The sequence below is a fragment of the Hippoglossus hippoglossus genome, chromosome 3 (assembly GCF_009819705.1).
Source record: "Hippoglossus hippoglossus isolate fHipHip1 chromosome 3, fHipHip1.pri, whole genome shotgun sequence".
Lineage (NCBI taxonomy): Eukaryota > Metazoa > Chordata > Actinopteri > Pleuronectiformes > Pleuronectidae > Hippoglossus > Hippoglossus hippoglossus.
The window spans coordinates 19,855,343-19,870,846 of record NC_047153.1 but is presented as its reverse complement, the minus strand read 5'-3'; the positions used below and the strand labels follow the sequence as shown (position 1 = coordinate 19,870,846).

The window sequence follows — 15,504 nt, the reverse complement described above, 5'->3', positions numbered from 1 at the left end:
GGAGTGAAGGTGTTTGACTGGCACGCCATGCTGAAACTCGGTGTGTTAAAGATTGTTCCACAAAGTTGCCAAGAGAATTTGGCATCCACCTCTACTATGAAACACGCTTGTTCAAACACAACGTTACAAACCATAAATAATCAGTCAGGCAGCCTTTTCAAAGACGAATGTGAAGCAGATCGTTACCATCTTTTTTAGGAGAATATTAAAATACATCTCTGATCTTATTTTGAGTTTAATAACTGCCTCCATTAGTGCACTTCTCTTCATCGCAGCCTGAACATTTCTCAGTTATTGCTCCGTCTCAATCAGTGAAGCACTTCCACAAACCTCCTGCTGATGCAGGGTTGGACCAAAGCCAAAACACTTCACTTACCATTGGCTGTAATTCACACCGTCAGATCCCAACACAACTTTAAGGGCAGGCGCCATCTTACATCAGTTACAGTATGAGCGGTTATTCTAGTGATCAAGCAGCGTGAAGCTTCAATTTGTCCGAATGAAAAGTTCTGTCTCGAAATGAACAATCACGACAGACAAAACTTTCCATGACCCCCCAATAAAAGCGACTTTGTAGTGACACAGGCTTGAGGGTTATTTTCAAGTTTATGAACATTGAAATACTACAAATTCTGTGTTGTATGAATCCACAAAGCATGTGCATCGGTTTCATAGTCCAGGTTATGGTTCCCCCACACCCACCTTTTCCTGTTTTGATTAAATCACAGACCCTCGATTAGGGCTGGGTGATATATGATAATTCAGTCAATAGCGATAATTATCACGACACATTATTATCTCTTAAATTTAAAGATTTTTGCTTCTGAGTGAAGGTTGTGTTTTTTTTTACGGAGAATGACAAACACTGAACTGTTTTATGGTCCTACTTGCTGGTGAACACAGCCAGCATGCAGCATTCAGCAGATAAAGATTTCTTTCAGGAGTTGGTAGAGACCACAAATACAGGTAAAAGACATTGAGCCAGTCGGTCCAAAACACACCTTTAATTCCATATTAATGTTAGTCTGTAGTTGACTGCGGATGTGTAAGTTTACAATATCAACTTAAAAGAGATGATATGTTGTGTTCGCTACTTCTTCTGCTGCCCCCAAGGGGCCATAAACCTGAAGGTTTGAATTAGGGATGAGCGCAATTAGTCTACTAAAGACAACATTCTGTTATCCTCATTAGTCAGCATGAGAAATGCAAGTCATTTACAAATCCAAGGCGGATGAATAATGTGTTACCTCTTCACTGTGTTTACACAATGGATAACGATTGTATCAATATATAATGGACCTTTGTTTCATTAAAATTGATGCAAATTATATTGCAATCATTTTTGTTTTTTGTTTTGTTTTCCCAGCCATAGCCTCTGTTGTTTGTTCACCTCTATGAACAAATTGAGCAAAACCACTGTAAATAATGTGATATTCATCTTTTAGACTGTAATGGCTGCCGCCTAGGCCTCTACAAGTCTGATTAATGGTCAATCAGCAGGAAGAAGTAAAGAGATAAGAGGAAGCAATGAGGAGAGAGCAAGATAAACTAATTATAATATGATGAATTGTTTATCAGTGGAACCACCGGCAGGCGCAGCTCGACCGCAGGACATGAACTGGGGAGAAAGCTAAAGTATGGCTGTGTAACTGCAAACATAGAAATCACTCTTTATTGATTTTAACATAATGCTACATCACGGTTCACCATGTGTAATGTGACCAGCATCGCTGAAATCCAGCGCACCCCGAGGTGCCTGTTCATTTCACTGTAATTGCGTTTGCAATGTGAAGCCAGCGGGTCGACACTCCAGTTTAATGAATTTCTGACTTGTTTTGTGAAACCACGTCCCTCCATCACATCCATGAGTCTCACTGGAAACTATAAGGATGTGATCAACAGGTTGTACAGCCGACTGTGCAGCTCTAATGTCCGCATGCATCAGTGTGGGTGTGGTTACAGACAAGTGCAGCAGAGCACATGTCTGACCACACCCATTAGAGTTGCTGCAGGTTTAGAGGTCAAACTAACAGCGGTTAGACAATTCTTTTCCACCTGGTGTTAAGTCTTTCTTTCTTTTTTTTAAACACTTAGTGCTTGATTGATGCAATTAGCCAAAAGAAAGAAATCATGATACATGTACAGATGTACGTAGCTTCAACCACTAGGGGTCTCTATATCAAAACAATGGCAACCTTGTTTGATGATGTTATGAAGCAGCATTGGATCATGGGAGTTGTGTTCACATATCATGTTCGCAGATGAGGTCACGTAGAAGATTTATTCACGTTATGCAGGAAAAGGCAACGGATAATCATCCTGGATAAAAGTAACAAATAAAAACTGTGGAAAGAAAAAACAGTCAACTGGCTAACTGGCTACCACATCGCCATACATCATTTGCCCAGAAGTTATAGCAGAGACGGGAAAAGCCAGTGGTAAATATAATACAATAAAAAAGGCGACCAAACTTTACTTTTAGCACCACCTACGAGCCATTTAGCTTCTTTCTCTCAACTGTACTGACAACGCAGCGGAATAATAATTTAATATTCATACAGTCCATTACTCTTAGTAACGGGGCTTAAAACTTGCAGAGGAATTCATCATTATGCAGGTGTGTAAACTGAAGGCCAACCTTCACTATAAAAAATCAATGAGCTCACATAAAACCTTGTTGTTAGTGGCTGTGTCCCACTCAGCCTGGATCATTTATCTTTCCTTAGACCCCATTTAGCCTCTCAGACGTGAATCGTCTGTGAATTATAAGTTCCTTCACTGCAGACAAACAACACATTTACACAGTCAAAAAAACATAAAACTAGTCATTTCAAACTTTTCTTAGGTAAATCTCTCCATCAAGACATATAGAGATTCCATTAAAGCTTAACAAGGCATCATATACGATGCATTTCCCCTTTTCTAATATGAGACAGACATCTCATCAGAGTGCTAATCAAATCGAGTGAGAGGGTTCACGTCCAGTGTCAGACGGAAAGACAGACGGGCAAATAAATACCTGACAAAGTACTCAAAACTACCTCAGTAGTAGTTCCTGCTATAGTGTCTCTGGGACCATTTTGACATGACCACACGTACACACACACATACGAAAGTAAAACATTACAAGCCACACTGTTGGGGCTGGAAATCAAGAGGAAAATGTGTCATAAAAAAATAAGAATAAATAAGATAAACTAGAATGGGATTCGGTACAGCGCATACCTCTGCAGAGGTTCAATTCTTTTAAAATAGTTCTGGTGCCTAAAGAGTGCCACAGTGAAAAAGCTTAAAACGACAGTCGACAATATATATATATATTTTTAATTATTTTATTTCATCAAGATATTTGCATACTTTGATAAGAAAATCAAGAAAATAATTGAATCTGCCCAAAAATGTAATGAATTGGTCCTTGACCCATACCCCACCCCGCCAGCACATTTTTATAAAAAGTAGTTTCTGTAGGTTTGTTTAATCCTGTTAACAGGTCAAAACTGGCAGTATTAGCCAATCCTGGAGTGGACATTTTATTAGCTCAAATCTATTTAGTTGAATTGAGATTGAGATTTGATTAACAAGTTGATAAAATCCCAGACAGAGAGGCACAAGGAGTATTACCCTAGTAAATAGCAGTTGCAACTTGAGTTCCATGAGACAAAGAAGAGCAGCATTTATCAGAAAAAGCTGCGTGTCCTCCTCTGCAGCAACCTGCTACACCACTCTGGTCTTCATCTCCCTCCATGCTGGTAAATCCATCTGGATGCAGGCCCCGTGTGTTTGCCTGCATGCTTTATTTACCTGGCTGACTGCTTTATGTGAGCGTACAATTCAAACACCTGCTGCACCAGGATGTTGTCAGTCCGTGGCTTTATCTGTCTGATTGCTCCCTTTCAGCTCTGCTCCACAATGCTCACTCCTGCCTCAAGAGGGAGAGGAGCTAGCCCTTCACAGCATCACCCATTTGCAGTCATCATCCATTAGGAGTTGTTATGAGCAGAATTAGAAAATTAAACAAATGTAAAACCCTGAAGCAGAGAAAAATAAGTCAGTGGACTCACATACTAAAGAGAATGAGAGCAAAGAAATGTAAATGATTAATACATTGTACGCTCCCACACTGTAATACACGAGCTACAAAGCATTCCTCCTCCTCCTGACTTTAAACCCAACTGCACCAGTCACACCTACACTCCTCTGATCTACTGCACGCTCACATAACAAAGAGTAGTCAACAGTAGCACTCTGCTGCGAGCCAACACTTCTCATGTGGTTCACACCAACAGCAGCAGAAACTCAATCAGGGCTTAACCATAGCGGACTACCCTTTGGTAAATTATTAATTTTGTAAATAAATTCATGGTTGCCAGAAATTTTTATGTAGTTGCACAAGGTTGATATTTGCCTTGAGTGAAATATCCTGACAACATCTCGATGGACTGTCAACAAATGTAATAGATATTCCATGTCCCGAACTTGTCCTGAATTTATCTGTAGCGCCCCCGGCAGGTCAAAGTTTCCATGTCGTCAGTGAAATATCTCAATATCTACTGGATTTATAATCAATCAATACTGAATACACAAGTTAATGGTTACCAGAGGATGAATCGTGACAACTTTGGCGATCCCCTTTAACTTCACTGTTATACCACCAGCTGGTTGACATTTTGGTTGCTATTGAAATATTTCAGCAGCTGTGGGTGTATTGCCCTGAAACCTGATGCACTTATTTATCATCCCCAGAGGATGAGTATGTCATAGCTTTAACCCCCCCATCCCCTTCTGAATAAGACCAATTACCAACCGAACTAAAAGCTTTTCCCACTGCCTCCACTCCACTTGTGTAGCGTATGTAGTGCTATTTAGCAAAGAGGCTAAAACAAATAGGTTCAACTACATTGGTGAACAACCATATAGTAGCATGAAACACATTAGCATTTAGCTGAAAGCACCAGCATATCCAAGTATAACCTCACAGAACTGCTAGCATATTGATTTAATGTAAAGATTTAACTTGAAATTTAGTCAGTGGCTTTTTTTGTGTGGGTTTTTCCATTTCCCATTTTTGACTTAGTTTTTTGTAAATTAAATGTTTTTGTAAAATAAAATAACAAGTCCTTTAATTTTCAAATTTTGGATTCCCTAATGAATATGAATATTACACAGGATACATGGACTTATGGCCCCACAGTTCAGACCGTGTCAAGTACATTGAAGAAAAAGTGTTGAACAAACGTCAGCTGTATTGAAGCTGCTGAGCCCCAAAGGTCTTTTTTAGCCTTGTATCATATTGACCCAGTATAAAAGCACACACCGAAGATGTACATCTACTAGCTTCCAAAGACACTGAGGAGTTGAGGTCACTGGAAAAGCTGATACTGTTCTTGTACTCGTCTTTCACAACAGAGTTGCCTGGAGCATAAGTGAGGCGGCCCTGGATGTGTCATATTGGTGGAGGTCAGAGTCACTGAAGGAAAACTGCACCTGGATCCATCCACAGAAACATGAACGCTGCAGAACTGAGAGCGTCTATTTGTTTCCCCACCGCCGAGAGCCTTGATGAGTAGATACAACTTGGTCTGATGTGCACAGTTATCACAGAGACTTAGTGTGTTAAGCTTTGGAGTGTTTGATTCAGTAACTCAGAGACACAGGCTTTGACATAGATGCATAAACACAGACATCACAGCAAAAGGCAAACGAGGCAGCGAACGCCAAAACGAGAGGAAAGCAGGTTACATTTTCCCTCGGTGTACACACACAGGAGTCGATTTCATTTAGAGAAAAGTGCCAGCCTAAGAGTCAGACAAAAGCTCACCAGATAAAAAGGAAAATGAGAGCGAGCACTGGAACATGTAGCTTTTGTTCAATAGATCAATGAGGCGCAGCAGTGCCTTCTGGGAACGACCAGGCCCTATTACAGTAACATGTCCTCTAATCTAATAGCAGAACAGTTCACAAGTTGAACAGGCCAATCCCAGAGGGTATTCTGGAACTGGGAACATATTCAATATTTGGCCAGAGCATGTCGGCAGCCTAGTTTCAACACCAGGGCCAAAGTGGGCTCGCACAGGGATGTGTATAGTTCATCTGCTGACTTTTAGTTCTAAGTAGCATTAATTCAGCAGCTTGTTGCCTTCAGAGATGTGTCAACCGTTTCTTCTGAAACAACCTCAGCAGTAAATAAACCAGTTTGTACCACAGCTGCTTTCATATCCCTACAAACACCTTGTAAACTAAACATTAAAAACTCCCCTTGTCCGTTCATCAGGTAGAAATCAAAACCCATCGTCATCCAGCAGACCAGACCTGGTGTCATGAGAGTGAACTTGTGACACCAGGCAGAGCCACAAGAAAACAGCGGGTGATGAGCTGAGTGATATCAATGCCTCCTCTAAGTGCATATGAGCCGGTCAGCGACATCCTGCTCCTGCTCATGATGAGGCTCAGACTTCACACAGGCTCATGTCCAATTAATTTCTTCCCTTCTAATAACTTCTCTGTGTAAATGAAAGCAGGCTGATTGAATGTGTAAACCTCTCAGATCTGACGGAGAGACGACACTACAGGGGTACATTTGGAAATACATGTAAATGGGTTAATTCAAATGTATGATTGAGTTCCACATGACCTATGATGAATTGGTCTGTTCGTACCAGAGAAAACATGCTGATCATTACAGAGTAGTTCCTCCTTTACAGCCTTTTTCAACCTGCAAGAAACTTGATAAATGCTTGTTGGGAGTGAGTGTGACTAGGGGAGAGAATAATGTGTCCACAAGTCAGATTTTTCTTTTTTTAAATCCATAAACCAGAGTGGGGACTAGAATATTCAAGTGTATGATGATGAATTACTGTGTTTTTTGTTACTGCAATTTACACATCGCAGGAAATAAAACTACACCTACAAAAAAGAAGAAAAAGAGTTTAATTGCTCTTCACATTAGCACAAGATGGATGTGACACATGTGCAAGAATACGCATGCACATACACAGACAAACACCACTAATTCAAAAGAAGGCTACATGAGAATGAAAGCCTGTTAATTGTCTGCCTGGTTGGTTGTGTGAAATTACACATCTATTCACTACCTGTCTGTTCTTGCATATATATATGAGAGTGTGTGAGCGTGTGTGAGAGAGAGAGAGAGAAAGAGATCCTGGCTAACAGAGGAGGCAGGCAGGTGATGCATCTCTGTTGGCGGCAGCACCAACACAGGTGTCGGGTTTCATACGGAGAAGATGAGACACACAGAGCAACACTCTCTCCTATCAAACACAGAGCTTGTTGGTGATGCCTCATTCAACTAAATATGATGCACAGCCACATGAAAGTGTGATAATTTATGGTTATCGCCTTGTTGTTGTGTTTTTACGTGCCAATTAAAAGGAGACATAACTTGGGAGAACTGCTCAAGCTCAGATTAGTGTTTACAAGAATGATAACCCTGAGAGGGATGGACCTGGGAAATATACCATGTTGGTGCTTAGATTTGCTCTGCTTGTGCTCAAACTGTGCGCTTGCACTCGGCCTGTAAAATTCCCCAACCAATAGAATGGCAGGTGTATTGTTGATGAGTAAAACTGTCCCGCCCTTTGTTGTGAGTGTGTTAGCTTTACTTCTTTGAGATTCCCGTATGGGAGGTTACTTTATCCAGTGTCATGCACTCCTGTATCCAAGAGCAGATGTTTCGTTGTCTGGATCGCAGGAAAATTGTCCGTGCAACAAAATATTTAAGTGCGAACGCAGGGTTTTGAGTGAAAACATTACAAAATCTGAATGTAAAATCAAAGTCCTGCTATCAAAGACCACGCTGTTGAATAAAGAAGAAAAAAATCCCAACAAAATGAAATACGGGGCCACATCCATACAAAACACATTTTAGTTTCAATACTGCGTCTCAGCCGATGTATTAATGTAAACAGGAAGCAGATTGTCTTTGTGCAAATGGTTGCCTATAGTTGTAAAAAAAAAAAAAGGGAAACAGCTATGATGAAAAGTTAGAGCAGGGATGTCTTTTCTTGGACTGATGACAAGGTGTAACTTTATCTGACAATAAGTGTTAGAAACCCTTATATTCACAGCTGTTCGTCGAGTCGTGACTGATAAGAACCAATCATCATGTCCGATTGTCTCCGTTTCTGCCGGCGCAGACTAAAACACAACCCTGGAGTTTTCAAACTAAAATGGGGCCCACAGCTTTTCCAAAAGTCTTAAAGCTGAAATTGTTCTTGTGGCGATGAACCCTGAAGTCAAACCACCCTCACCCTTAAATCCTTGTGCACAATTCGTCATACAGATATCAACTTTAATGGCCACTTGTAAACAGCAGCGACAAAGCATTTATAAGCCACCACCCATATTACAACCATCCCTCAATTCCTCATTTCAGTTTTCTCTTTTAGACAACAACTTTTGTTTTCCATTTAGAATATGGATTCAACCTTTACCTCGCATTACTCTGACAAATCTGTTGCAATTTGAGGATGCGCTCAAATATAGGTTGCCATGGTTACAGAGGCTGGCTATGGCCTTACCAATGTCTGATGTACTTTATAAAAAGGCAGGGAAATGAGAAAACTCTAGCAGCTTAAAGCTTCACATATTTGTGGATTGAAGCCGCTTCTGGTTGAGAGTTTATCACAAAAATTCAAAGAAAACAAGTCAAATGGTTCAATGTCAATGACTGATGATGAAGTGTAAAGTCTCTACAGCTCAATGAGACCGAACGTTCCCTCTAACGTAAAGGTTAGATGAACCCTCTTGGTTGGGCTTGTAGTTCCCGAAAGCAGAGGGGACACATTTAACAGACGCACACGTGTATCACCTCCTGTCAGTCCATTATAAAATGACTTCTCATGCTGCTGATCCTCAGTGAATCAGTGTAGACATTAATCAAGCTGACATTGGAGGACACTTCCATAGGTGGATTGGTGTATTGATGATTGATGAGTATTGATGAACCTACAATGATAAATAAGTATATCACACCAACTCCATCTGTTGTACTAATGAAGAAAACTGAAAGCCCGAGGCTGTCCATTTGATTACCAGCGTTCATTATTCTCGATCCAAACTAAATGTAATATGTTGCCTCTGGTCAAAGAAAAACATCCATTGTTTCTCATTATGTTCTACGTTTATGTCACCATTTACAGCAATGTTTTTCATCATCTGAACGCTGCTTTGTGTTCTTCCCCACAGCACGGATGCAGGCAGGAAATTTGCATGAAGGCAACACAAACAAACTTGGAGGAGAGTGAACGTGGAACAAAATGTGGTAATTCCAAACAAGCCAACATGAAAGGAGGAGCGTGTACTTAAAACAGGAGCTAAATCTGTCACACGGACTTGGGTCGGGTATGAAAAGTCTGACACAGACAAGAAAACTGTACTTTGCATATTGTGCAGCGGAATGATCGCAACAACTGAGTTAAAGAACAACTAACCTCTTCCACCACCTACGCAAGAATTATGTCCACACTCTACAGATGAGAGATGAAAACAAACCACAAACTCAGACGCTGCAAGAGGAGTTTGTCCATGACACTGAAAGAATGATAAAGATGTACTGAGGTAACAGCCGCTGGTCCAACTTAAATCTGCAAAGACATGGCCCCAATTTGCGTGGTCGAGAAAAGGAAGGAGTAATGATATCTTTCATTCATTTGTCATTCTCTCATGTGAAATGACCGTTATTAACTCGACCAATGAGGTTATGTTTTCATCATCGTTTCCAAAACTACCAGACGTGTTACCACGGAATTTGATGGATGGATGTGGTATGGCTCAGGAAAAAGTCATTATATTTTGGTGCAGGAATTTCTTCTCAGTTTGAACATACGACCCTCACTGTGAAGCGGGGTTAGGAGATGCTCAAACACAAGTATCTACTGAGTGACACATTCTCTCCTCATGCAAACCTGAAAATACCTCGAAAGGTTTAGTCATCCACACTCAGGTCTTTGCTGCACAACAGCATCCCTCCATCAAATCCACAACTAGTGAACATAGTGAAACCACCATGACAAAACCACTGAGCCGAGTTGAACTTTCCCTTGTGCCTGAGGCCAGCGGATCACTTAATGCATCAAGTGCTTTACTCTGTGCTGTTGTGGCTTTACCGTCTCCCGAATACAAGGATCTGCAATCACATGTTCTGCACAAGTGCTGATAATGTGGAATGTGTACTGTACACTATTAAATTAACATCTTCTGCAGTAATTAATCCGCGTCAAGTCGGTTTCACTTCAGCACAGCGGAGCTGCAAGATGCTGACATGGGCGAGCTTGCAGCAGCACAAATGCACTGCTGATTTATCGTGACAACAAGGGTGTAGACAACATGCTTTCTCTATGATGGGCTTTGATTCAGTCTCGCGTGACAGTTTTGATCATCTAGAGTTGGGTATCTTTTGGGTTTTTTCCGATACTGGTGCTAAATCACTGCTGGTACATAAATAATGCCAGAACCCTTTCAGTGCTTAATACAGCAAAATGCTCCAGCCCCAAACTCACCATCAACTGTCTCTTTACCACCAGGGCAAGGGATGCCCACACTGCCGGCTCATGTGCTGTAGGGTCACGCAAGCGGTCAAACACGGTGCATCCTCCTGTTTTCTAATGTGTCACCAGGTCCTTTCCTAAAGTCATTTCCAGACATGACCTCTGGAGGATGTCTGCAAAATTGGGTCCAGACTTTCTCCGGAGTTTGCCTTTCAACGCAGCAGCAGGAGATGCTCCACTCAGGCACGTTCACAACATCACAGAAATCCATGTGGTGTACAGGTCAAGGGTGGTGTAGCAGGCTAAGGCAGGATGTAACGGATTGATTTTGCTTCGCTGATCACGTGTTTTGGTTTACAGCACATCGTCACCGGCCTCTGCTGTTATCACCAAAAACTCTCTTGATATCTTCTTTTAGTCTTTTATCTGTGTGGCACCGCTTTTTCACCCTGAGATGTTTGTTATGTTTTTGTTTTGTCATTTTTGCATCTGTCGTTTGTTAGAGACGTCATCAGCCCACTTGCTCTCCTGCAGTTTTCTCACATTGGCTCCTTTGGACATTCTGTTGAGTTTTTACTAGGGGCGGGTCAGAGAAAGCCCGCAGAAAGTTCAGAGGCTCTCACTGGGACATGCGTGGTGATGTTCATGTTGCCTGTATTCAGGACAACTTATGTACAGAGCTCGGGCACCGGAATGAGGCACCAAAACCTGCGTTGTGATTCGGTCCAGTAGGTACCTGCCGTGTGGTTCCGGAATACAACCGTATTCTCAAATTACGCTCACTGTTTCATGGACACATTTTAAGAGCACCTAGTAATATCCATCAGTCCCCAAACCAAACCACCGTGCCAACTGAATCTTCAATGCACATGTGATTCTAAAAAGACAGGCAGAGAGAATGTGTCCTCACTTAACATGTTGAAATATGGATGGAAACAGAGACATTTCGTTTACTAGGATTGGATGTGAAGAGTGGGTTATTGATGGAATATGTTGCAGGGAATGATTGAAAAAAAAATGGTTACTGTACTTGAGAACAATTCTGAATACTTGCAGATAGAAAGATATCTCCCTCAGCCGCTCAGCTCACAAGGTTATTTCTGGTCAGGACGTTTTGGGCTCATCTATACCCATGTCACATAAACACTCCTGAGCCCTGAAGTTTCATGGGCAAATCATAAGATTGGGAATCAATAAAAGCTATCATGTAAGGTCCACATAACCACTTTGCCTTGGTCTGCTTTTAACAGGTATTCTAGGTGGACTGTGTCTGGTGGGGGTGTCTGGTTTAGTCAAGGGCAGAGGATAACTCTGATAAAAGTGAGAGCCATTTCTTCAACGATAATTCCATTGACTTCTGAGGCAATCTGTGATTTAAATACTGTATGAGTATTGGCTATAAAAATCTATTTGGGTGAGTATCCGATGGCGAACATGTTAGGGCAGTTTTAATAGTGAGGGTAGTGTTATTAGTTGGCGTCGGTGCTGCTGAGTATTTGCATTGCTGCGAGTGTAGTCATAATGAAGTATGATAGCACGACTGCAGGGCCAGAGAAAAAAAAGGAAACGACTAATGACAGATCACGTTTCAGAGGTCTCTACTCGAAGATCACCATTCAAGGGGCTAAAAGCAATTAAGTACATGAGACCTCTTTGAATTAATTGGTATGAAATTATCAAATTTATTGATAAGCAACCAACAATTTCAGCCAACTCATTGCAAAAATACAAGGGCCTGTTTGAATCAATCCTGAGAGAACCCAAGAGTAATTTGAGAAGACGATCCAAAGGGGAGACCCGTGGTAGCCACATTGATCTGAATGCCAAAGAGGCCTACGTGTTTCTGGACACAGAGGTTTATTTGGCAGCGCTGACGTTGGGATTACATGGCCCTGCACAGCCGCTCTTCCCGAAAAAAAACAGGTGATTCACTGCGACTGTGCCGGTCAGCTGCTGCAGCGACTCCAAGTCACTGCTTCCCAGCAAAATGTGTGTGGGTGGAAGGAATGCAGCCATAGCGTGGAGGAGTCGGGGGGTAAAATGTTGTCAGGGGCCAGTCATTTTCCAAGCTTAGTAAGATCCACTGAGACCACAACTCTAATAAAATCCATGAGCAGCAAGTTGACAGACTGAAGGATTGGTCACACCTCAGGTCTGAGGGTCACTCCATTGTTCACATGGACACCAATATTCTGATATCAATGCGATTAAAACAATAATCTGAATAAGACACTGACATGTAGCAAACATTTTCTGATACCTGAATGAGGTCATACTCTTAATAAGCAATAATCAAATGAAGATCTGTGGAGTATTCGGACCTTTATACGTCTTAGATCACTTCACATCATGGGTTGACTCCTGGATATACCGTAACGCTCCTTCTTTCAAACTCTCAGAGGATTTTCCAATAAAATAAAATAATAAAAAACGTTGTAATAGTAAGAGAGAGGTTTTGGCTTCCTTCTAGAAGAACTACAAACTGTTCAAGTGTGACATCTCCTCCTTGTTTATGAAGTAAGCCAAGTGAGCCAAGCTTGTTCCAGGAACAACTGACTGAGGGACCACATCCTCTTTACATCCATGAACAGTCCCCATGAGAGCTGCATGAGTAACATGACCAGTTGTCATCGGCTCTAATGGACCTTTATTAACTGCAGGTAAACAACACATCACTGCAGATGAATAATTACACTGCTGACTCAATGAGTCCACATCTGTGAGAGTCAGGGTCTGATGTGACTGCTGAATAATGCGGTGGTACAGATCCAAATGCTCTATAAGATAAGTTACAATACACCTGGCATTCAAAAGCACATGATTCCTTGTGTATAGTGTAGTACGCTTCAAGGGTGTAACTTAAGTTGCTAGGAGTATCTCATTCAAACCAATACAAGTTGATGCCGTGAAGCAGTGTTGGATCATGGGAGTTGTTGTCTTCACCACCATTGCAGATGAAAATCGACATGACACAGCCCAGGTGCGTGCACTGTTCACAGATAAGGTAATGCAATAAAGTTGTATTCGCATTACGCAGCAAACGCTAATGAGTATCCATGATCCATTAAGAGGAGGCAATAAGAACAGTTCAAAGGCAACCAAAATAACACGTGACGTTAGCTTGGATAGAATTGGGGATTTCTCTGGGTTGGAACATTGTTAAAGACATTTTGGATAGGTCCAAATAGAGGTCAAGTCATTTTTAGACATTTTATTGAACAACTGTTACATATTATTTCTTTAACTTCATATAAAGTCAGATTTTTATGTGATTATAAATGTCAGTGTCAATAAACTCTAAATCAACTTGTATCGAAGTAAATGTTCAGCAATCTGTTCCAGTGATCACAAATCTGAGAGTGAATCTGGATACAGTCCCAGAGTCGATCCTGAGTGAGATCAGCACTGGCTCAGATCCAAAGGAACACGCTCTCTGTGAGGAACGTTTAAACAGGAGACTGGTGAGAGGAGAGATGGACGTCTTCATCCACCTCCAGCACGCACTGACATTACTGCCTTCAGGTAAACAGCCAGGCTGTGGAGTGAAATGAGTCAATTTACTCTCTGGAAAACTAAACCACACTAAATATAATCTCATCTGTGGAGTAGAGCCTGGTTACAGTGACTGGACACCACATGCTGCCGGGAAAACAACTCAATGGCTCAGCTTGAAAACGTACATTATTGTAAACTTTCAACACACACACACACACACACACACACACACACACACACACACACACACACACACACACACACACACACACACACACACACACACACACACACACACACACACACACACACACACACACACACACACACACACACACACACAACTGGTAGATGGTTTCCATTTGACAGCTCTAAGATTATATTTCATGAGTGATACAGGTTAGGTACGTATGACAGAGGTCCAACACACTGCTTTAAAGAGAAAGAACCATAAAGATGAAAACAACTAAGAAAAACATCAAACCATAAATGCGAGAAGGAACTGGGATGCTGTTGCAGCAATGAAGAGGAGCAGAGGACGAAAGGTACGATGAAGAAATCTTCCTGGCTTTGATTCTCTGACACTCCGCCCCCCTGGCAGCTGCACACTGGCCCTTATCATGACAAGCCTTGCCAAGACAAACATGTAGCACACATGACAGAGCAGACCGTTACACCCCCACTGATGCAATGTAGCACGCTCCAAGCAGCATAATGTCAGCCAGCTAACAAGAATATTTACATGATGTATGTGAATTTGCCTGGGGTGAGAAATACTGACAATGTCACTGGCCAAGAGTCCGAGTCGGCACAATCCTTTGCATCATAACATTCAACGTGCAATGATTCTACACTTTTCAGCTCCTCCTCTTTCGTGCTAAAGTGTCCGTGTACAAAACATTAGTATTGAAAGTATACACACACATGTATGAAGTTATTTCCAGGGGAGAGGCCTGCCGTGAAACCAGCAGTCAAAGACATTCTCCGTTCTGTCCGGTGCTAACAGAGGATTTAAGAGAGGCGATATGTTCATGTTTCCATTATTAGCTTCTTACCTTATTGCAGAGGGAAATGCAGCCTTCTATGTCTGCTGATCTTCACAGCTGAAAAGACAAATGGTGGATATGTATAAGATAAATGTACAAATATGTATAAATAGGTTTACATACAGTAATAATAACTAAATACAAGTAAGAGATTGATTCACTGCGCTGTGTAGACATGTCCCGACACGCTCTGCAGTATATTTTTAGATATTTGCCATATGTGGAAGCACGTGAGCAGTTAACATATACACTCAGGGCTAAAGAGAATTAAGATATGCAAAATAGTCAGAGGCTGGTTTCAGAGGCGAGACAATTACAGCCTCTTAAGTGGATGAATGCAAATTTGTAAAAAGCACGTTCCTCATATACAGAAAATAAGATATTGAAGTCAAGTTAGTTTCTTTACCCGGAATATTTTGAGGTGGAAAAACAGCCCTGAGCTCACATGACATCACAAG

The 15,504-nt window shown here is 41.5% G+C and overlaps 1 protein-coding gene across 3 annotated transcripts in view; it reads right to left on the bottom strand.

The window, feature by feature from the left end:
* The window catches only part of tln2a (talin 2a), a 105,002-nt gene that overhangs the window by 53,432 nt on the left and 36,066 nt on the right, over positions 1-15,504 (bottom strand). For 2 of the 3 annotated variants that reach the window (XM_034581440.1, XM_034581439.1), the window contains one exon: positions 15,056-15,103. The exons of the other annotated variant lie outside the window; for it this stretch is intronic. The gene's annotated coding sequence lies outside the window, so the exon portion shown is untranslated. The remainder of the gene's footprint in view (positions 1-15,055; positions 15,104-15,504) is intronic. 3 annotated transcript variants of the gene reach the window in all.